The sequence below is a fragment of the Poecilia mexicana genome, unplaced genomic scaffold (genome assembly GCF_051168715.1).
Source record: "Poecilia mexicana isolate PSO_F unplaced genomic scaffold, ASM5116871v1 scaffold_23, whole genome shotgun sequence".
In the NCBI taxonomy this organism is placed as follows: Eukaryota; Metazoa; Chordata; class Actinopteri; order Cyprinodontiformes; family Poeciliidae; genus Poecilia; species Poecilia mexicana.
In genome coordinates, this window is record NW_028263392.1 from 13690565 (window position 1) to 13715891 (window position 25327).

At 37.4% G+C, this 25327-nt stretch overlaps 1 protein-coding gene across 2 annotated transcripts in view; it reads right to left on the bottom strand.

Moving 5' to 3' along the window:
- The window catches only part of syt1a (synaptotagmin Ia), a 151412-nt gene that overhangs the window by 102717 nt on the left and 23368 nt on the right, over positions 1-25327 (bottom strand). For both annotated transcript variants that reach the window (XM_088003279.1, XM_014988554.2), the window contains exon 2: positions 2164-2218. The gene's annotated coding sequence lies outside the window, so the exon portion shown is untranslated. The remainder of the gene's footprint in view (positions 1-2163; positions 2219-25327) is intronic.

Genomic DNA, 25327 nt, shown 5'->3' on the forward strand with positions numbered 1-25327 from the left:
ATCAAGAAATCACCTAAACAGAACCTGACTGCCAACATGAAGTAGGCTAAAAGAGTTTCAAAAGCAACACACAGCGCCTCGATCTAAAAAAAATTCAGAAGCGCAGTGACATCTATAAATCTGAGAAGCTTTACAAAGCCATTTTTAAGACTTCAGGCCTTAAACATGGCCTTGAGAGCCATTACCCACAAAGAGAGAAAACATGCAGTGTTAGAAAACCTTCCCTGTAGTTTGCAGATTTCTAAAATTATACAAAGAGCACATCAATGACTCATTGAGGAGTTTACAAAAGAACCGAGAACAATGTCTAGAGCACTGAAGACATCACTTGCCTTTGTTAAAGTCAAAGTCCATGAATCAACAAAAAGAAAGAGAGATACAGGGTCTTGATCATCATGGAAATGATGATCAAGACTGCTGGAAAATACTTTGTGAAATGTTGAGAGAAAAGTTGAAAGCTTTGAGTGGTTTATGTGCAAAACAAGCAGCATTAAACAATCATACATGGTGGTGGTAGTGTTATGCTCTGGGACCAGCGCTCCCGTTGTCATATGTCAGTGTGACAAAAATTCAAAACTAGAAGGAATTTATCAGAGAATAAACATTTTTCACAACACTATCTCTGAATAACCTACCAGCAGAAGGGCTCTAACTCAATTATATACCATGAAGGATGATTAATAAGTCTGCTAATGGAAGGAGGCTGAGAGATCTCTGGAAGCGAGATAAGGTATGAGGTGTAAACAGAAGAAAACACAGCCGAGTGGAGGTGGGAAGTGCAAACTCCATCAATCACTGCTGACAGCTGAGACAGATTTAAGGATCATCAACAGCATAAATGAAATTGATGTTTCACTACTAAATATCACAGAAGTAATTAGTAATACTGGCACCTTTCAAAAGTCTAAAATATGTCCCTCTTGTCAGTTCATCCCAATAAATGAGTAGAAACCAAGACTTGATAAGATTATTACTGTTCCTACTTGTAGTCATTTTGATGCTTTTGAGGATATTTAAACTTAAAGACTGGAGAATAACAGAAGAATTGAGATAACGTCATTAACAAAGCCCTTTATCTCAGTAACGCCACAATAAGCTTATCTTCACACATATGAGAAAGCCCAAAGCAGCTGAGTCCCCCACTGACAGCCTCAGCAGGACTTTATCCTGCATGCCAACTCACTAAAAGTGGACTGATTGTCACTCTGGATATATAATACATTTTCAGTACCGTTTTTGATTGAACAAATTGTTCAGTTTTCTGTTTGATTACTCATCAGTTCTGGTAATGGCAGCAGCTTTAATAATGAGCAAGGCTTTAATGTGAAGTGAAGGATACTGCAGAATATGCATACATATAATTCCAATAAAAACCTTCACATTTATGGATGTGACTTAATGAAAAAGCTTAAAAGAAAACCAAGCGCATGAACACTTTTGCAATTACTTTCAAAGAACAACAAAACAATGAAAATAAAAGCTTCCATATCACAATATTTCACAAAAACTGGTATTTGAGTCAGTTCAAGGGAAGCTCTCGCTCATGAAAATGTTTGTATTTGTCATTCATAGCCAGACTTGCCGTACCTTTGATCCCACACCTGCGCTTGTTCAGGCCCAAAGCAGCTCTTTGTGAATAATATTTACTGAAATATTTATGCAAAAGTCCAACCTACTAAGCGAGGCAAAAACAAAGCCGCAGAGTATTTGTGCATCGTGTTTCAAACAAAGTCAGTGCCTCTCAGCCTCTGGAGTGAATGGCCACTTCAGTCGCTCTGATCACAGCTGACTTCACTCCATTGAATTAACACACAGTTTTCTTGGCTACAGGCTCAGGGGCCATGTTGGAGCCTCACTGGTGAATATTAGATTGCACGCCTCCAGATCTCATTAAAGGAAGCAACAGGACAATGTCTGCATCCCAAATGAGACCAGAGGCCATCAAGCATCCTGACTCCCTGTAGGATCCACCGATTTGATTGATTTTTGTGTGCATGCGTCATGGGGAAACAGAGGGTAAGATGTCATATTGTGCAAATAAAATAATTAGACCTTTTCTATCCTTTTTTATATGCTACACAATTTAAATAAATGCCATTTGGGGTTGTTTAACAAATGGACTATAATGAGATTTGATGAAGAGTTATCTGAGAGCATACTCACAGGTTCTTGAGTCAGAGCAGTTTTTTTCAGTCTTCCTTTTCCAGATGGACGTCCACTGAAAAACAAACACAGGCGTCATTATCACAAACACCCAGAAACCCTGACAGCAGAAAAATCAGGCTCCACTGAGTCTAACAGAGAAGGCGATACACATGTGGCTCAAGAAATGTTTTAAGGCGATGTGTCAAATGAGTCCATGCAGACAGCAGGCTTTACTGAAAATCAAATTACTACTGTCACTGCATGATCCTAACTAAGATGTCCAGCATTAGCTATGCACAATTAGCTCGAGTTTTAAATAAAGTCACCTTGTGCCTGGAGCTGTTCTTTTTTAACAGTAGTTAACCAGTAATAACCACTAATTAAACCCTTCAGTGCCAGTGAAAATGTAGAATATCTACAATTAACAGAAAAGTCACCAATGAGATATTTCTTTTGCAGCTCCAAAGGCAGCTAAAAACTCGTCCTGCATAAGAATACACATGTACTTCCACACAATTTAGCATTTTCTTGTTAGTCTCAGTAAAGTTAACAACTTTTTTTGCAATCCCTAATTTCAGAGGGCAAAAAATCAGGTGGAGCATTTTTCCCAGCACAATTTTAATGGCTTGATTACTAAATTTTAAAAAGTCAAGTGGGGTGAAATTTATGTGCCTCATAAAAACGCTCAAAGCACAAAAAGAGATGGGCATTTTTTTATTTTATCCCACAAATGTTATCCTAAAATTCTCACCAGAAAATGAAAATTTAACCCTATAATGTCCAGCGTCATCTTTCCTTTGATAGAAACCCCCAGATGGAGAAGGGAGAGAGACAGAAGACAGCAGCAGTGCCGTCCATCGATTGGTGAAAGGCAGAAAAATCAGTACCAGAATGGGCCGGCTATCTTCCAAAAGATGAAGCCGTGAAAGATATAAACAGGCACTAATTAGCAGCTGATATTTACCAGCAGACAGCAGGAGGGCTTTCAAAGCCAACTCTGTGCTTTTACTGAAAAGGTGTTTCATGAATGTGTAACAGTCATGTGGGCCTGAAAAACAAACAACTCTCCGTCTACCTCCAGAGACATGTACTCTTAAAATAGACTTCAAATGCCTGGGGATACCAGTCAGGCTCACTGGCAGTCATTGACACCCAATAAGCCGGGCGACGAAGGCCTCAAGACATGTTTGTTGTCCTGGAAAAGGATCGAGAAAAAACTCTTAACCACAAGTGTCCTACAGACGACTATATCTTAAAACAAGTTTCCTGAAACCTGCAAAAGGTTTCAAATCCAATTAGATTTATAGCACTTCACTAAACCAATAAGGTTTAACTATTTTTCTGAGTTTCTTAAAATGTTGTTTTACCAATTTAGCTGTTGTTCTGACTGAAGATGTAAGCTCAGGTGTTCAAACAGAGCCATCTTGCCACCTCGGCTGTAATATCCATAGCAAACATTCATCCTCTCAACCTTGAGAAGGAGAACAGACATTTTTACCACGGCGCTGTCAGAGCTCGTCTTTAGATTAATGTCAAGAATGTTGTCAAGAAGCTATTAAGCAGCAGGTCTAGAGTGATATGTAAAATGGTAATGTCTCTACGTGCACATATTCTGCGTTTGCTCCAAATGCTGCATGAAGAAGAAAAGATCAGACATTTCAAGTTTGGTAAGTTACATAAGCAGAGGGGCTGGAGGTTTACCAGTAGTGACATTTTGAGGCCAATGACAGAATCAGCAAACCGATATTTCATCCACTCCCACATTTAAAGCAATTTAAAGTTTCATGAGTAAAATTGGCTTTTTTTGAACAAGATTCAAAAATCTGTAAAATGTATTGATCCTTTCCAACAGAGCACCTTAATAAAGCAAGCTGGAATTGACAATTCAATTAAATTCTGTTTGGTTACATAGGGCCAGTTCACATCACAATGCAACTCAAGGCCCTTTACAGAAAAAAAGATAAATTCACTCCAATCATGCATAACTACTGGTCTATTAATTCTTTGTTGTAGCAAAGCCTCTGTCATAAGGAGCTGCAAAGCCTTTCCATTTTCTCGTAAAAGATGCCATGTATGTAAGAAACATGAATTAAAGATGCGTTGACACTTGCTTTTTGTAAATCAAGGGAAGCAAGATATGTTCTCAACACAGCAAATCACCAATTCAGCTTCAAATGAAAACAAACTACTTAACTATGAGAACTAATTATGTTGAAAAAATGCTAAAACTCAGGAAACACTGCATACAAAGCCAAGCACAGCAGATGCAGCATCATTGACCCATCACTTGGATATTCCAGGGGTTAGCCAGTTAATGAGCACAGCACGGTCTTCTGACATTGCACACTGGTTCTGGAGAGCTCCGTTTCATCAGACCAGAAGCAACTCTGCTAAACTTCAATGAAACTTCCTACTTAGCCCAATCATTATGAAACCACTTGGTCTTAAATCACTAAGGCAGTGTGTAAAGTTGACCCAGTCTTCCTAAAAGTTCTTCAAACATCTGCAAATAACTTCTGGGAGTCTTTAAAATATTAGAAATTAGGAAAAAGCTACAATTAATATTAACATTAGCTGAAACTACTAATTTTTGAAGAAAGATTTCACAGTCATAAAAATTCAAAAGAATCCAAAAGGTATTTGTTTGAGCTGGTAAATAATGTACAGCTGTAATCTCTTCCACTGAGACTTTAATACACCAACTCATAGAAGTATATGAATTAAAGTGAAATGTAATTCATTTAATGCTTAAAACATCCCAATTTCTTCAATTAAACGCTTGACAATGACACAAATGTTCACCTTCCAGCTAGAGATTTGCCATCTGATGCACAGCCAGAGATATAATCAAATGGTTTAGATCATCAGATGTTACACTGGCTTAGTTAAAAAAAGGGAATCTGTGAACAGATTTTATGTTCATGGATGCTTTTTATCCAGCTTCAGCTGTTTTACCAAAAACGGGCCAACATTTTGGATTTAACTACAGACACACCCCACACCATTCAGATGATGATTTTGTAATACATTTTAAAAATATTCCATTGCACAGTAGTGTAGAAATTTTAAAATGCATCAAAAGGTTTTGTAATTATGAGTTCTAACTGTTGATTCTTTTTAAATTTCACTTTTTTTCTAACACTTTTTAAATGTTATATAAATTGCTATTTCACACGTTTATTGAAAGCTGCTCTCTAAAAGGTTACACCATTTAAAAAAAACACTGAAAACTCCATGGCATTTTATCCAACTCCATTTTATACTTATGCAAAATGGGTGCTGTCAAAGAAAGTTTGTTTGGGTTAAAAAAAAAGTCACAGTAACTTGATTTACAAGTCTGCATCAGTGATTTCTGAATACTTCTGGCATTTGTTATTCTTCAATCATACTGCAGAGACCCAAGGAACTTAATATTCTCCTGTGTAGCGCTGAGGAACATTGCAATACCGCTATACAAAGGGGATTGCAGTCTCATAAGAAACAAACACACATTATTAGTTTCAGGCTCATATTGACAATCAAATTGCCACATCTATTTAATAAGAAGCCAGGGAGGACCAGTGTTTAGGGAACAATAGTGACTTTTTTGTTCGGCAGCAGGGGCACAAAGCCAATATCCTGCATGGAGATATTACTGCTAAGAAGTCTTGATCATATTCCCAGTCATATCTACCTTTATGCAGCATGAAGACTGGATGGACCCTCTTTCATACTCGTCCTGCCTTCCAGACGGCCAGCCTCGACTACAGCCAGATTTGAGGCCCACTTGAATTCGGCTCAGAAGAATTTGGCAGGAGTGTGGCAACAAGGCTGTTAGCAAATAGCAGAAAGATGAATAGTCTTTCCGCCTGCCAAACCTTTGCACAGGGGCACTTGTATTTTGTGGGATGTAATGAGACTGTAGTGTGACAGTCTTGTATACCCCTGTTTACACTATTTCATAGTTAGGACAGCATTGCAAGTTTGTACTTGTTAGATTCAGGCGAGAATAATAGGTTTCTTTGTGATGGTGAAAATGAAATGCAATTTATTTTTACTCCAAATTGTATCATCTGATAGCCAAACTATATATTGCACACAGTAAGCTGAGTTCACCTATCTGAGTAAGCTAAATGCAGGGATGTTTTTGATTTTAGACTGAAAATGTTGAGAAGCCTGCCCCCTGGAGGCAAATGCATACATAATTTCTCCTGCTTCATTATCTGATTATTAAATTTTGGAAATTTGAATGATCTCTGCACCAGGTATCGGTATTCAAGCACTATTTAAACATTAACAATAGGATAATGGAGAAATAGCCCAGCAAAATCCTCTCTTGCAAGTCAGTCCTACTCTGCCGAGACTGGAAGAATAATTAAATTCTTTGTTTGCCTTGTTTACTCTGTGCAGAGGATAAAGAATGGGCCTCTGCTGTCAGTTACCATATGATCTGGTGCTCCAGCCTGGCCGGGCCTGTCAGTCAACGTTTCTCTGTTGACATCAAAACATTTGATAATCTTGCTGCTGCAGTTGCCGAAGTCAAATGGGGAAAAAAATTAAATATAAAAAGTGAAAGCGAGAGAAAGCCTGTAATGCTGTGCCTGCTAATTATGCTGCCTGAGATGTCTCTTTGTCATCAGATTAAACTGCATGACAGATAGTAATAAACTGCATTTTTGCCTGTTTACTTAGCTGAAAATACAAGAAACACGATCAAAACTGAAAGTGTGAAAATAAAAATTATTATGTGACAGGAATATATGAAACAGGCGTAACCAAAGCAGCGCATTCACATATTTGGCCTAATTGTTTGCAAAGAGAACAGATTAAGGTCAGAAAACAGTTGTACCATTGATTTTTTTAACATGCCTTTACTCTTTAGACAAACAAAAAGCTTTTCTAGTTGTCTACTCTGTACGTGGGTGGATCAGTTGATTAACAAAACTTTAAAGCTACATGTAGGCAACCTCAGATTACATTCAACTATCTTTGATTGGTCAGAAGGAGCTAGATTTACTTGGAAGCACCTCCTTTTAAAGATGCTTCTCTGCAAAGGAGCAAGCACATAGCTGTTACCTTGGAGCCACAGCCTACCTAATTGTGACCGTAATACAACCTGGATGAATGGAAGAAATGCGAGCACACAATATTGACTAAATGAGGTAAACCTATTCAGGTTTCAGTTAATGAATTGAAATGTCTTTTTCTTGCATAAATGAAATGTTTTGGTTGAGCTTGGAGCCCCAACCTCCCTCAATAATTGCCCGGGTAAAGCAGAACGCCCTTGAAACTGGCACTCAAATCAGACGGCGGAATAACATTCAGATGGTCTCTCTGCATGATGATGACACAGCGTTTGCTAAGCCTGCCCTCTCCTGTGCTTTGCCCTTGAATTTTAATGAGTTTACAGAGTTTGCTCAACTTCGATCCCAGGCTTTGTTTATTCAACATCTAATAATAAGTAAAGTAAAAACTCTGTTGCATTTTTCTGAGGCAAGTGGACGTTGAAATGTGGAAAAACTTTATTTCATTCCAGAAAACATGAAAAAATCTTGTGTGGATTATGACTCACAATCTAAAACCTTGCTTGTTAAAAAAAAAGAAAAAGCTTCAAAAACTATAGTTTATTAGAGTGGCAAGATGTTGCCGAAAAATCTGCATCTTTAATCCAACTAAATGTATTCAGTCAGAAAAAGTGCAACGTCATTGAGCTCTGCAAAGCTCTGGAAACGAGTTATTTGATCCCCCCCCCTCAATATAGACATGTTTTATCGCTGAGATTATGCTACTGCAATAACTTCATATCTTTACTAAATGTTTTTGTATACGTCTTTAACAACCACTGAGAAATACGTTCACAGAAGATGAGCCAATCTGAAAAGTAAATCTAAATCTCTTACAGTTTTCCCTCCTCTCTGATTTTGTCTGTTCAAGACTCAATTCTCTCATTGTAACACAATCAGACTGAATGATAGCACGCACATGCTGCACTCTGGATAATGATGCAATCAAATTGCATTATTTGGCTTCAACAGGTGCAAAACGAATGTGGATTATTTGCTGCTGATGCTAATTTGAGTTGTATTTGGCTCATTTGCCACAACAAGTCTCTCTGGAAACCATTTAATCCATCATGGGATTGTTTTCAACAATTTCAAATGTTTAATTTTGGCAATAATCTGGATTTGGCAGCATTACATGGCCAGCATATTCAAATATTTACTTCAATCTAGCATGGCAGTACCAGACCACCTGACAGGATGTTGTAATGTTACAGATGTGTTTCATTGATCTATACTTTCAATGGAAAGTTCAATTATTTTAGTGAGTCAATTCAAAAAGTAAATCATCAGAAAAGTGGAATACTACACCAAACTGAAAAAAAAAGGATTCAAAATACAAAAAATGCTGGATTGCTGACCTTACACCGCCCCATCACCAGAAGGGTAAAGTTTAGTGGAAGGAAAAACTGGCTGAGAAAGGCTACAAGCAACAGGGAAAACCACGGCATTGAGTGGAGTCAATTCTAATCAGTACACACAGATGCATCGTGCACAAAGGCTACAATCCCAGAACCAGAGGTGTCATGACTGTATTACCTGAGAAAAATGTTTGTCTCACTAATGTGTAACCATGGCAACAAGGGATTTTTTTTTTTTTTTTTAAACTACATGGAGTATTTGATTAAAAGGATGCAGAATTGGACTAAAGAGGAAAGAATGAGAACAAAGAAGTTCAAACCATCTCTTCCATAAATTATAATGAACAAGGATCAAGTTCTTGACTCCAAATTAATAAACTTTCAATACATTTTAAATCTCTTGAGATGCACCTGTACATCAGCACATAATATTAAAATAACTGGGTAAAAGAGAGAGCTAAAGCTAAAAAAGAAATTCTCCTGCTTCCTCCCCATCAGCCATGTTACTGAAGACATGACTTCAAGATGGTGGCTAATTAAGAGCACAACTTAATTAAATCTTGGCAGAAGAGAGCCACCTCTATGATGTTAATGTGAAAACAGGCACTGTTGTCGCACACAGATGGCACATGAATAGCAAGTTGGGAAGAAAAGAAAAAGATCTCACTAAGCAGCAGGGTTTTTTTTTCTTCTCTTCTTTTTTTTTTGCCAGCACTGATTTTACCAGCTCAGTTTTAATGGTTGCCTGGAAACACTCGTTAGCGTGAACCACTGAGTCAAGGAGAGTCGGGATGTGGGAGCCCAAAGTTAGACTTCAGCTCAGAGGCAATTATACCAATCGCAGGACATTTGAGGACTAAGCATCTGCAATGTTGCATGCAACAATCTGATATTAAATTATGCAATTTTAAAGATTTTCAATATAAAATATCATGCATATCCAATCAATTTTAGACAGTTGTGGTGAATACTCTAGGTGTTTAGTATTGCAAACATAAAAACATTTCTGTCAGTACTATTTATGTGTAATGTCTTCCATTTTACAAAAGCCCTCATACAACATTTTGCAAATATTACCATCTATTTAAAATATTTGCCCGCTGTAAAAAAAAGCTTAAAATCATGCTTTTTACTGTTGCTGTATTGTCTTCTTGCAACTAGCAGCAAGCTGAAAGCCTCTTTGTGCCTTTTGATGAATTTCCTCGATTGTGTTGCAGAAAATCAGGGGGTTTTATAAAAAGAGCCATCACTCACTGGATTTAAAATACGTCCATCCTTTTACAGCTAGAGTTTGAGTTTTCTCAAAACATTTTCTGCCATCAGACTCCGTTATAGCTGCCGGATGTGTCAAGATACGATGTGACAAGCGCAATAGCTAAAACATGCAAGATAAGTTAACAGATGAAAAATGTGCACAGGGAGTGGGAATAATAAGAAAAAAGAATAAAGAGGGTATTACCTCGAACAAGAATTGCTTTATTGGTCATTTAGATAACTGCGACTGTCTCTCAACCATTTCATTACGGATAAACGGAAACAGACAAATGTGAGCTTATAATAAGCAAAAATTGTTCTCTGTCACACTAAATCCATGCACACTACACCTTATTTAAATAAATTGCCCTTCAGAGAGGCTTTGTTATTGTAATTTTTGAGCAAAAGAAAAACTGTACTTGTTTAAACGTTACCTCTGCCCTTTTCTACTACTAGATCTCAGACGCGTGCTCTACATCACATCCAGATTCAGTTCATTAGTTTCTGACTTAATGGTGGGTTAGGTTCAGTCATGAAAACAGGGGGAATGAGGAGGAAACAGCTAATTTTGTTTTCATCCTACACAGTTTCTGTTTTTGGGAATCTGAGGTGAGCCCAAATTATATTTGGATCCCATGTCATTTAACAGCCAATAATGATTTCCTGTCTCCTGCTTATATTTAGTGCATGCAAGTAGAAACCCAAATGCTGGTTAAACATTTTCTGAAAATGTACTTACATTCCTGAAGGGTGGCTCATAAAGTTGGGTAGATTAAACTCCTTATAGTATGGGATTTTCTATTTTACAGATATAACAGGAAAAAAAATCCATATTTTCCAAAATTTTAAGTTGGTATACATTTGAATATGACAATAATAAATAATTTTAACAATGTCCAGATGCCTAGTCTTAACTCTCATCTTACTTTTCCACAGGTGTCTGCTTTCTGATTAAATGTGACAATTTGGAGCTGAAATCAACTCGAGACAGAATGTGATGATTACGTTTCACACAAATTTGATTTCGAATGTGATACTTCTTGAAGTAGACGACTTTCAGACACCGTGTCAAGCATGGCGAAATCACTGTGGGGCAAAAGTGACAGCAAACTCAAGCAGATTGTTCCTTTCACTTTGAAAATGTCTGTATTTTCTGTCTTTGTGTAATCACCTTACATGCCAATATTCTTAACTGCCAACTGTCTTCTTTGCCTGCTTCACATAGACATACCAGAAGAAAATTCAGTTATATTGGCCTTCAACTCCACATTTCTCCAAATTTCTGAGGAGTAGAAACAGAGCCTTTGTGGATGCATGAATGCACGCCCCCCCCCCAAAAAAAATTTAACTTGGAGATTTTAATTTTAACTTTGTAAAAATGTAACCTTTCACTCTGAGATTTTTTTATAAATAAAAATCGACTCTTTCAACATAATAACTAGCAAAATTTCAGTTGTATCAAGCAGGATATTATCATAACATTTACTATAGTACGTCTTTCAGAAGCAGGCAAGTTGTACCAGCATGAACACTGAAGAAGCAACATGTTTTTAAGCTGATACTAAGAGTGTGGTTCTGTCACTGAGGTCAATGTCTGTGGCCCTCAGAGTCCTACAAGCGTGTTTGTGGCCTGCTGTCAGTACCTAGCTGGATAAACAAAAGTCCTCTTTTATATCTGGACACACTAACGCACTGACATGCACACACAAACTGCGTCATCTTGTGGCCACGTAGATTAGACTGTTTTAATCAAGTTTGTTTGATGAGAGCATGGTTTGACTGGGACAAGCAGCTGGCAGCAAAGGACGGATGAATTGAATTAGACCTGCTGTAGACAATACAGTAAACCTCTGAAGAGATTTGCTCCCAGCAGCAAGCACTGGCCATTTTCCACAGACAAAGAAGGTAAATACGCTTTTCAGATGAGGATTAAAAACATAATTCACCACTGCAGCCAACATACAGCATACAAACTTTTGTTTTTATGGCATAAACAAAAAAAGAAAGAATGAGGAAAAACAGATCCAGCATCCTAAATATGAGATTAGACATCTCTATTAGATGTTGCTGCCATAATAGTTTCCAAAGTAGACAGGATGTTCTGGTCTGCAGAGTTCAGCCAGATTACTCAAAAATAGAATTCAGTTGCAAAGATTTCGGCACAACGGTTAAAATTTTCCATCATCCAACAGCACATTATTTTAATTAATTTAAGAACTAAAAAGGTAATTTAGTAGAAAGGTCATTTCTCCTAGATATCTCACAGCAACCACAGCTCTACTCGGAGAGGAATGATTACTACAATTTTCTGTACATACTGATATTGAAGAGTTAAAAAGTTATGATTGTGTCAATTTGTTAAAAATAATAAGTAGCAGAATGTAAACAGGCAACCCAAGGTATCCTATAAAGCCAGTGAAAAGAAACAAGTGCCTGGCTGTAAGAATATCCAGTTTCAAATAACAGGAGCCATAAAATCACGTTCACCTGGAGAGCAGACTGCAAGGTACAAGCATCATCCAGTTGTCGCACAGCGATGAATTTGCAGTAGAGCTGCTGCTCTACTGCTCTGCTTACATAGAAATGACTCCACTGAGGTCTGATGAGGATGCCTCTGAGGCATTTTCTGTCTGAGGAGTTCTGGGCATATTCCACTGTGAGGTGACCCTGGGACAAAGGAAAATATAGATTTCCCCTAGTTACGTTTCACAGAAAAATCAGAAAATCCTGATTTTTGCCACAAGTAGGCATGGGTTCACAGTAATTGGTTCTTCAAGAACTAATGCCTGCAAATGAAAGACAACCCTCCTAAAAATACAGCCAATCTACAAGTCAAGCTAAACACCAACAGAAGGATTTTTGCAGACTGAACAGGTTGTTCTTCTGACTAAGAGTCTAGCACCAACATGTGGGGATGCTGATTGGCACAGCAGGAGCACAGGAATGGTGCTTACATGAGAGCGATTACAAGAAAAATTCAGTCGGGTTTACCGCATTCATTGAAGCACAACAACAGTTCAAAGTGACAGACTATTTCCACTTCCAATTGAGGAGGCTGTGAAGCCAGCGGGATGCATCCAGACTCTGCCAGTGGCCCATCACAATGGAAAACTCAGTATCCCGAATCTCCAGCTGTTTTAGCCTTTTATAACCCTTCTTGTTTCATGAAGGAGTCAAAGCAGCACATCATCTGGCAGTTCAAACTGAACAAAAAGGTCTCGAGTTTTAACAGTTTTAAGCACTTTTATAAATTCTCTTTGGAAAGAACCAAAACGACGAAGCTGGGGAGCTGGATGCAGTTACAGGTTAATGAGATGCAATACAAGCTGGTGCAGTCTTATTGAATGCATAATGTATGAACAGAACAAGTCAGTGGGGACCCATCAAATGATCAGGGTCACTCTGAATAAAATATCTGATTTTCAACCATTGGCGTTCATGGGATAGGTTAGTTTTGGGTGGTAGTTGTTTGTGATGGACTGAAGTAATACTCTAAAAAGAGCAGTCAGTCTGAAAACATTCGGTTTTTGTGACGTAGCCTGCCCTACCTAATCAGTTGTCCTTTTGTTCTGCCAGAAGGGACTCTCCCTCCCTTGCTTATGTCCATTATTCATAATTAACAGAGCAGAGGGCTGCAGACAAGGCAGCGAGACTCTGTTCAGTAATGTCGTTTGTCATAGGGGAGGTTCTCCAACTTGATTTCAGAAGAATAAAACTCAGGTGATTTTACAGGAAGTCTTTTACCTGTGAAATATATACGTGTTTTTTTAAGAGGTTTATGCATAATACCCCTCTTGGTGTTTTCTTCAAGAAATAAAATGCTAATTTGACCTATACATTTGTTGAGCAATTTTAAAAATAAACAAATCTTGAGAAAGGGTATGGTAAAGCGGTGCCTCTATCGTGATTGTAATCAGCTGCCTATTCAGTATGGAAAATGTTTTTAAACAGCTCTTACAGTCATTACTCAGAGCAGCTCAGAACATTAAATCAATACCATTCCCTCTTTACACCATGTCATAAAATACAAACTGTTTCAATTTTTTTGACTCCTTTAAGGCATCAAAAAATATCAAATGAAGGTGTGAAAAGTCTTTTACTGAAAATGCACCAAATCTAGAAAGTCATATAAGGGAATCTCTGTTCATTTAGTGAATAAGTATTTAAAACCTTACAAATTCACAGTTATTTGTGTTTGTATTCAAACTGTGACTCCAAGTTATTTAGCAGGGAGATATTGAATTGGAGCAAGTTTTGCATTATATTGTGTTTATAATCTAAATTATTCTGTTAATTCATTTCTTGATGCCCTATTTCCCCTTTAAATTGGACCTTGATGTCAAAATGAGGACTGTTATTTCCCAGTGCCACACTACGTTCATCATCAACGCCGAGTAAACAAAGAGCTCTTATTGCTGCCGCCGTGCTCAGCTTCAGTCTACAACTTAAGAACTGATCCTATTCCATTTGCATTTCAGCACATCAAAGGAAGCAATTACCTTTGCTATAACAGAGCCCTCTCAGAAAATCATGTATTGATTGCTAATTAGTGCTTAATGAAATTGCAACCAACCAACATAAGGAAGTATAATTATGTTTTGTGATTAAGCTTTCTGCAAATGTACATGCAGAATTTTTATTTCAAGCGTTTAGGTGAAGAGCCCTCACCGGAAGGATAAAGAGGGGATTCAGTTATTGGTTTCCGTGGTTTTCTGCTCCAGTTCCACCAGATACGTGTTACATAAGGTGGCCCATTGCATCTCATCAGCTCGTCCTCACTGGATGGAGCTGCTTTTTTCTGCTGGAGCATGTATGTGACAAAGGTGGCATGAATCGAAAAAAAAGTAATAAAGATAATACAGACTGAATTTGCAACAGTTTTGATACCACATTGTTTTAAGTATGCCACTAAAAACATGGATATTTCCTCACCTACATCCACTGTCAAATGCTTTGTTCCCATTATTGCAAAACTGTTGTCAAATTTGACATTGGTGTTATGGTTTTTGTGTACTTCCTATGAAGTATCTGCTCCCTCTTTTGCTGTATTTTCAACAGAATGACAGTTTAGTTAAACTCAAACATGCAGGACGGAAAGTAGGACTTTATCCAACAGAATCTCGCTAAAGGAAGTAAAAGCCCTGAATACAGATAAACAGAGACATAATAGGGGATAACAGCTGCTCACCAGCTCGCTAACAGGACTGCCTCAGTCCTCCACTGCTGCTCCCAGTGGGTTGTGGGCAGGTCTACAGAGGTGCCCTCCACTGTCTGAGCCTGTTGGTTCCCCAATCAATAACTCTACGCCTTGCTGGTGAAATATGGGACCAGCTTGGAGCTGGTAGCTTTCCAAATTAGAAGCGCTTTGGTGAAAAAAATAAAACTTGCTACAGATGGATGACATTTCCCCTAGCATATACAGGGTGTCATCTGAGAGCAATAGCACGGTGGTGGGATATATATCTTGTAGTTGCCTTAAAAAATATAAAAAGTCAAAGCTTGACCAAGCTGCACACTGATGTATTTGTTTACATAAAACTTATTTTTTATGTAGTCTTTAAGTATAACTGATGGAATCGAAACATACAACTCTAAATCAGTCATGTTTATCTTTCAATACTTGTGAAAAGGACTCACTCTTAGGACAAAAAGTGACAAATTCAACATCGTTCTCCATAAAAACACTGAATCGCAAATGGGATTGCCTCAAAATGTATTTGTCCACCCCCATACAAGTTTATTCTTTTTTAGCTTTTTACTGGTATTAAAATGTTTCAGATCATTATAAAATTTTAATACTAGACAAACATAACCTGAGTTTATAAAACAAGCTTTTTAAAATATGATTTTATCTCTTAAGGGAAAAAAGCTATCTAGTCCTGCCTTACTCATGGAATCAAGAAACCACTAAAATAGAAACCATTTGCAAAATGAAGGTCTAAAAGAACTCCCAAAAGCAACAATTATACCTGCACTTTTTGATAACTAGGCTGAATTAGAATACAAGTAAGATTGGACCAGTTACCATCATGAACCCAGTTGTATCCTCTGGTATTTATTCTGTAAATAGCAGAAAATCTTATATTTTGCACCATGCAATGTTAATAAAAGACTGGAAATGGAAAGTGACAGGGAACATTTTAAGGCTTGGTTCCTTCAGGCGTCTGAATTTTAGCGTCCAGTCCTGGAAAGCCTGGCTAAAAAAAGAAAGTGCATCGTAGCCAGAATATTAGGACATGTTATACCAATGGAATTGATTTTGATCTGAAACAGATCCTGTAACACTGAAAAGATTAAATGAATATGTCTTTCTTTTTCTACTTCTAAGGCTTAAAGAGGAAGATTTACAACACTGAATAATGACAGATGTCAACAGAGAAGCAACAACTAAGAAAAATAATCTTCAAAGCCAAAATGATAGCAATGATACCTTGCAGGTGGTTGAGATGATCAATACTGTGACAAAGCTGGCAGTCAGACCAACAAGCTTCAATAAAGTTCAAAGAAAGTTGAGATCAATACTACAAATAGATGGCTAGTCACAGGAAACCAGTGCGGGTGGTAAGATGCCTAAGCTCTAAAAGAAAACTTGACTGAATCACATCAAGTGATTATTTGGCATTTGAAATTTCTTAAGTCAAAGTAGCGGATTAGGTGGCTTTAATGGTGGTACTGGTTAGAAATGGCCATTGCTTCTGCTCAGAAAACAAGATAACATTAAGTTTGTTCACTATTGTTTGGAAAAAGTAGCAAAGGAATCAAATGATAAGTTGGGAATTAAAGAACCAAGTTGGTCTCCTTGTGTAGAAAAGGTTGTTGTTTACGCCAAGGGTCTAGATAAATGATGGGAAAAAATAAGTTGGAGGATTAGAAAATAGTCCACAAATAAGTTTGCTAATATTTTATGTGAGGTTTGTCTATAGCTAGGGATTTAAAACAAGCATGATCAATCAAAGGCTGGAAGGCTGGGCAGTAAATCGGATTACTGTGTACATGAACAAACTGGACATTTAATGTCCTTCAAGAACATCAAGTAGAAAAATTTTATTATTAATGAGGATATCTAACGATATCTCCAACTCCTTAAGTAATGCTTAACACCAAAACTTTAAATTGAGTAATTTATGTGGTAATTCAGACCTGCAGTTCAGAAACGTACAAAGATTCATTAAATTGGGCTGATTCATTGTGCTTACCAATTCAGAATGTTTATAGCAATTACATAGACAACATTGGTTGTTTTGTTGCAAAAATTAAACATTTGAGCAGAAAATATTGAGGGATAAATGCAAAGAAACCAAGATTCATCCTGCTTCTGCAGCTGCCAGATGAGCAGCCTGATCCCCACCCTAGGGGTCGTTGAACAGCACATAACAGCAGGCGGTGGCACTTTTATTACCTATAAATTATTCCCAAGCAATGTCAGCGATCATCCGTTCATTGACGGGCAGAAAAGTGCTGCTAAGCTTAGGATTCTCTCGGAGCTGCTGGATGAATAAGTAAATGACAGAGAGAGAAGAAAAACTATCTTGCTGATGGGGCCAAGAGGACCTGTCAGACCTCAAGAAGAACCACCGAAGGTATGTCGCCATCTTGAGTCACTGTTAAGAGCCACTGCTTGCTGTGAGTCATGTTTATATTTGGATTGGGGAGGAAGAGGAGCAACCAGGCGAATAACGCACATCACCTTCCCCAGTGGAAGCATTTGGCTGTGTGTGGGAGAGAGAAAGAGAATATTTGTGTCTGAGCCTGCGATCCACAGTCTGACCTAGAAAAGCAGCAGCACCAATCAGGAGATTCAAGGCAGTTGGGCAACACACTCCACGGTATAAATAACTTGAAGTGTGCCAGTTGCATGCATAATTACAAAGCACTGAAGCAGAAGCGTGGAACCTCCATTTCTCCTCACTCTGACTTAAACATAGCTTGGACATTGTAAGCTCCTGTACAGCAGGTGGGGCTACAGCATCTCAGAGATATTACAATTGGAACTGAACAAGGAATGCATGCAGATTAAGGCCAATATAGAGTCTGCCTTAACATTAAAACAGGTCTTTTATTTTTCAAGTGCTGCAAAAAGCTGTTAATGTAGAGGATGGATGCAACTCATCAGCATGTCATCAAAGAGGCATTTAATGCACACTATTTGAGTACTAAATGTATTTAAAACAAATCTTGCAATTATATGTATTTATGCAAGAACAATATAAAAACTGAAAAAGCACAGGCACACACCATTTCAGAAGAGAACATGCTTGTGTCCCAAACTGAAACTATTATATTGTCAAAAAGATAAACTTATGTTAGTTTCTCATGAAGGCATTTGTGCCCATTTAAAATCAAAGTAATTAGGGTAATGGAACAGATATCGCAACAAAAAAAAAGCTCACCTATTAAAAACATGACTTGAATGTACAAAAATGTGTACAGACAAACTTAAAAAGGTGTTTTAATTTGCAAAAGTACAAACATTATCAGCACCAAACTGGGGGAAAATCTGACCACGTCATTAGAAAATGTAATGACCTGCAGAAGCAAAGGATGCTCCGACCTTTTACCGCTTCATTTGGAGCCAAACGAACAGCAGGGCGGCCGGGAGGAGGAAGAACAGCATGCACCTTAAATTTGTCATTATTCTCCTGCTATTCCAAAAATCCTGCTTATTCTTTAAAGAGTTATATGGATGTTGCATGAGAATGTAAAACTATTCCGATGTGTATTAACAACAAAACATCGACAGGCACTAAATTACTCCAAAATCCTGTCACAGAACAGAACCATGTATGTACTCTTATTCCTACAATATTAAAATTCCTCTCCAATGTGTGTAGGATTAATCAATGCTCACATATTTACTGTTCTTTTGTTCTGATAAATATTTTTGTTTGAATATTTTCTTCCACCTTACACAGAAAACCAAACAAGTGAGCAAAGCTTGAGGACGGTTGTCCAAGTGGGCTATAAAACAAGCAGCGTCAGCCACACCAGACTTGTAATAATAAAGTCAATGTATTTTTTTTAACTTAACATAAAATCATGCCGTTACCAAGACAGACATTTATTTTAGGGTATTCACACATTATTAACGGAGGTGCAAATTAATAAGGACGGATCTGCAGATTCAAAGCGTTTGTTCATAGTTTGACTGATCACAGCTTAATTCTCCCTCCTCATGCGTGTCTGTGATTCAGGGTGTGTAAATAGTATCAATCCATATCCACTTTAGTAGCATATGAGTCCTTTGGTTTCAATTCCTATAAATCTATGAGGAAAGGATGAGCTGTGCACTCTGACGTTCATCAAGGCTGATAAGCCCAACAGTTTCAGACATTCTGGAAGCACTGATTCCCATTTTAGAAATACTGGGCTATATTAGACATGCTTATTTGGCTCTGGTCTCTGTTTGGAGCACGCATGCTTGTTGTTCAATACAATGTATTAACGCTAAGTGAAGGAAATGGATGCCGGCAGACTGCACTCACAAACAAGCATACACATGGGGTGGAGTGTAGCTCTGCCATCAAGCTGTATTTCCAAAACCACACTGTTACTCGGTGCTTCGTGGTTTTAGCTTTTTGAACATAAAGAAAACAATGGCACAACAATTCTGGTCAGCAACAACTGCAGCATTCCCCTCATCTCACCCACTGGTTCTTATGCTTCCAGGGGCCACATGTGAATTTATATGAAGTGCACTGCACAGAGAAGTGAGACAAATTTATTCTGCTCATCAAATATAGAAACATTTGTGTCTGCTAGATGAATGACAGCTTTTGAAAGCTGTTGCTATATTATCTCGGAGAGATTTGCCTGACAGAGTGAGGATAATTACCACATTCATCTCTATAATCAGAGATTTTTTGTGCATATTTTAGAAAATAAAACAGGCATTTTAAAAAATGTCAGTTTACCAAAAAATGTTCTTATGCATATTGTCATTGTTAATATATTTAAGCAGTTTTCTTCCATGTTAAAGCAGCTAATGTGGGCAAAGTAAGAGTTTCTATAACAATCTTCTTTAAGGTTTATCATAATACAACATTAGAGAATAACAAAAAAAAAGAGATTTCAGCCTTTCTACTCATAAGTTTTCAGCTCAATCATGCTGTTTCTAAGGCAGGCTAAACATCATTTTCCCAAAAAGTGAAGACGAGGTCCAGGCTTCGTTAATCAGGGGAGATTCCTGGTGGTCTAGATGGGCTTTTGGGTCCAGTTATTTTCATTTCATTTCAAAAATGGAAAGCTCTTCTCACTAATCAATAAAAAAAACTTATTGCTTCTGATCAGCCCATCAGCTGGATCTTCATGGGAGCTGGCTATCTCTTGCGTCAGATGTTTGCCTCAAAACTCAACATATCCAAATTTTTTAGGAAAATAGAAAATGAAGAATTTATCTTGTATGGAGGCCTGGGGAAACTGGATTAGCCTTCTTTCAGCCTGCTGAATACCAGTGTGCAGGAACAAGTGGATAGCACTATACCATATTCAAAACGTCTGGAGAGAAGTCTGTCCAAAATGCCACCATCTTTGGAATCTGATAAAACAGTGTGATAGCTTTGAAACATTTACTTTTAAAACACTGACAACCTCATCCCAGCATGCTTTTCAAACTAGTAAAAATATCTCAGACAGTTCAAGAGGGAAACCAGAATGGAGAACTGAGCTTGTGATCTATAAATATTTTTTGCCTTAGCCATTTACACCAACACAAGAGTAGTTCTTTTTAAATAAAAGGTTAAAGCCGCACTCAGTGGAGAAAAAACAAAACAAACTTTTCTCTCTTCTGTATTGTCAGCCACATGAATGGCATCCTTTTCACTAGTTTCCAAAGCGATGCAAAGTTTCCTATTCAGACTTATAAGCTTCATTTCTTCACTGTTGCTAAGCAACCAGAATATATTTTTCTCTTGATCTACTTCTTTTAATTTTGGTAATTCATTCTCTAATTATTAACAGCTATTTTAATTTTCCCCTACAACCAAATAATTTAAAGTTTAAGCTTGACTAGACATTGTGCACCCGAGACCATTTCTATGCAAAGAACTTTATTTTACGTTAAAAAACATCTGATTATCCGCTGTTGCACAAAAAGTGAAAAACCCCAGGAGCTAAAGGTTTTTGGCTGCTGGAAGACAACTTTTGATCAATTTCTCTCATCCTGCTGTCCAATTTGAATTATTTGCCATTATTTCAATTAATTTTATCAATATACTCCTACATCAGTTCTTTTTCTTTTTTGTGTATCTGCTCTGTCGTTTCAAACCTCTACTACAGCACTTAATCCATCTATCACAGGTTCAACTCAATGGAAATAAAAAGTTACTGTTACTTTTTGAAGTAACTTAAATAACCATTCTTACATTTTAAATAAACTATCATGTTTACTGTCACTAGTTATATTTTTAAAGTAACCCAAACCTGCCAAACAGCAGTCATAATTTCAGATGGGGCATTTATATAAATAATACATCATTAATCAAGACTGAAATTTTTATTCCTAAGGGATCTCCTTGCCAAGATTCCTCGTTTATTATAGTGTGATTATATCTGACTTATTTTCAACATGCTGTAAATAAGTCATATAAACGCCAACCTGCTTTCAATAGTGATCTCATTATCTGTAAGATGCTAATTTTCCTGAGTTTTTCCATGAAGATAATTCACATCACTTAAGTCTATAGCTCATCTTCTGTAGTATCAAACTCAACGTTTCATTCAGTAAATCAATAACTGTTCTTGTTTACTGGTTTTAAAAACCCAATGTGAATGTACACCAGGAATATAGGTCATTTGAAATCTCTAAAAATTATATAAAGCCACATTTAACTTCACATTAGTGACGGTGTGCCTGCAGAGGTCCGTTAAATTCCTAATTGAAGGGAAAAAGGTGAGCCACCCAAAGAATGCTGTTAAAAGTATGTTCAGACGACTGCCTTTGCTGCTCATCTTCCTGCTCCACTCTGCACTCCAGCCAAGTATTCTCCGTCCAAATAAACAACACCATGTCAGATTACTGCAGCCCATCAATCTCCGCTCATCCCCCAGAGTCCCGTAAGCAGATAAAAAGCTAATCAAACCCTTCACTGTGTAATTCATCATTGGCGTCTCCTGGATCCTTCATCTTCTGCTCCTTCCCTTGTTCCTGGCAACATGACTATTTCTTTGACAACTGATGCATTGCACCACTGACAATCTGACACAACATGTTTAATTTTGATATCCATTCCTGGTGCTACAATTTGTCATTTTATTTTTAAAGTTTGTCTGGATTTAAGTAAGTTGAAACTTAAAAAGAAAAAAAAACTGCAACCTGCTTTATAGCAACTGATTCATTAAAAAAAAGAAAATGATTAGAAGAAGTTTATTAACACTATTTTGGACTTATAAAAAAGCTTAAAAATTCACATTTAATACAATCTTTATTTAATCTGTCAATAACTGAGAAATGTATCCCTTTTGTACAACTTCTGCAATTAATATAAGAGTGTATATCTTTCAGGATTTCTAAATGATTTATAAATTAATACATGGTTTTGTGATTAAAATCACATATTAATCATGTATCATCATTTGGGAAAAAATTTAAACTAACCAGCTCAAACTTTGTCAGGGTACCTGGATATTAAGCATTAATTATAAGTCCAGATTCATTAGCTGGACTTATTTCAAGTCTCAGAGCTAGACTTTCATTTGCCTGCTTCAGAACATTCACCTTGTCTTCCAACCATTTGTGTTTAGATTTTGTTGTAGGCTTAGTGTCACTGACTTGATGAGGAATAACAGTCCTTTTCTACCATGTAGGAGGAGAAATCATTACTATTGATGGAGATGTAGGGCATGCTGAGGATAAAAAGGACCCAATTCATTATAGCAGCTGCCATTATTGAAGGTGTCCACTACAACAGTGGTGCAATCCTATTACTGCAACTGAATAAATTACAGATACGCCATGCATTCAAATTGACAGGGCAAAAGGTGGCTGATGCCAGTGAATCACTCTGATTTTGTATTTATGCTTAATGAATGTTTGCAGAAACGTTTGGCCGCTAACCTCAATGGACGCTCCGTAAAGCAGGAGGTGACAAAAAAATCATTTTATGGTGAATTAAAAAGAAGACAGGGCATTTTATGTTTGGCCACTGCAGAGCGGTCAAGTGATTCAACGGCATTTCATGGTGTGTTGTCTTTGCTCAATTTTAAAATCCACTCCAAAGAGCTCATTGCTGAAGCAGCAAAAGCTCTTGTTACTATGTTAGAACCACCTCGTGGATTTTATGATTTATCTATCGGCCTGTTAGAGAAATGCAATTTATTAAATGGAACAAAGGCAGCTCTCTCTTTGGCCCATTAGCTGATTTCTGCTTTAGAATTTAATTAATCTCGAAACAGTAGGGCATCATTTTGTTGAAGGTGTAATTCATTCCTTGTGGTTAGAGCAGCTGGAATGAAAAAATTTAAACTTTTTTTTAAAGCAAACATTATACGAGTTTGGAACAAGAAATAAAAAAATCTTGAAAGTGTATATCGGAAATAAATTACAAAAAGAATTTCCTTAAAATACCTTTTGACAGTTCATGTAGTTAGAGATGCAGTAGGTGACATTTATATAAAAAAACACTTTTTACATATTTAATAAAACTATCAAAATGTTCTGAGTTAATTTGTGAAAAACAAAATTAAGCTCTTTGGCTTTTCCTAGTGGTCCAATAGCCATTTCGAGAAATATATGATTTCCACTAACAACCAATCAGAGCCAGGAAGAATGTCTTAGCAGTGTCTATCATGCTCGTGTACTCACTGCAAACACCCTCCAACACACAGTGAATAAACAATTCTCAATTTGCTGCACATGTGCTAGCAGTGGAGTAAAAACCTAATGTTATAGTGAATCTCACGTGTTAATATTTCATGTTCTTGGGATTTGTAACGTGTGATTGTTCAAATTTTCAGACTGAGTCCACAGTTTCCTAAAAACTCCTTACTGCAGCCTTAAAGCATCAAAAATAAAAAAAAGTAAGACTTTATGCTGTTTCCATTCAATACTGCTATTTATTACAAAACCATTCCATGGTTGGATTTATCTGGATATAGTTGTGAGCTTAAAGCCCAGACACAATTAAAAATTAAAAATTCAATAATAAAAAAATAAAATACCACATTTGTAGAAGTATTTCTTTTCTCAGATGCAGATGAATTAATGCCAGCTACATAAAACTGCAGTGTGAGAATCCAGAATGTATATAATTTCTGTTTTACTGGCCTCTGCTCATTCCATTTATATCTGCAGAAAGAGGAAAAGCAAAGGGAGCATAAAGGGAGGAAGGACTTTCTCTGGAGAGATACACTTCAAACACATCCCCTGAAATTCTCCCTGTCTGTCTCTCTTTGTGTGCAAAAATGGAAATTTTGACATTTCTGTGGCCTTAAAATTCAGCACTGGGCACTAGGACTTTGAAACTGGTTTGTGTGGTTTGTTTGTTTTTTCATCTCTTCACAAAAATAAAAAACCTCCCAGAACATTTTTAACAACAATCTATTATCTAAAAAAATGCCACATGTATGGCCACAGAAAATGTATTATTCCAACTGCTTAATTTAGAATTATGCTAAACAGGTCACCGCTACTGGAAACACTTGCTTTATTTGAATGTTATAAATTCTTTAAGGATTGACTTGTGCAAAGACTTAGCATCTCTGTCCAGAGCTTTAGCAGTTTATCGATCACCTCAGGACCGACACCCGACAGAAACTGTCAGGTCTGCCATCTTAATTTTGTACACACCAACATATTTGCATGTTGAGCTCAGGTGAAATGGAGAAAAAGTATGTTTTATATTCGGTTTGGTAATTAATTTCGACATTTTTTTGTGTTGAGGTAGCATTTTCCTCACTTTGTAGATACAAATGGTTGTGATGCCTCAAGAGGAACAAAGGCTTAAAACATCACAAACCCAACTGTGTGACTTTGGCTTAGTCTGAACATCACACAGACCCTCAAAACATTCATCAGCTGAGAATCGTTCTGTTCCGCCATTTAAAAAAACGTCACGACTTTGATCTCGGAGCAATTTCCCTCTGGTCTCAAACTATATGGGTCCTTTCATCTGAGCAGTGGCTGAACGAGGAACTCCGTCTGGAAACAGGTGTTCCAGCTCTTTGATGTTACCCTATATTGGTCCAGTAGGTTCGGAAGCACGAAGTAATCGTGACCCTATTCTGGAAGGCCCAGAACTCGCTCATCTCCATCGCTCCCCTCCTTCCTCTCGAATGAAGCAGCCAGGTGCCAAAAATACTCACAGCTGTGTTGAATAAAACATCTGACACACTGACTCCCTGACTGATGGTGGGATAGAAGGAGCTGCCCATGAGACGGATACGTATGGGACTCGCTGTGCCCCCACACTCAGCTCATTACACAAGTTAATGACAAAGTTTAGGTGATTTTGGCTGCACATAAACTGCTTCCAGAGCTGTCCTGCTGGATGTGGATTTTACCTGGTTCTCCACAGCAGCATTGAAGATGCATTA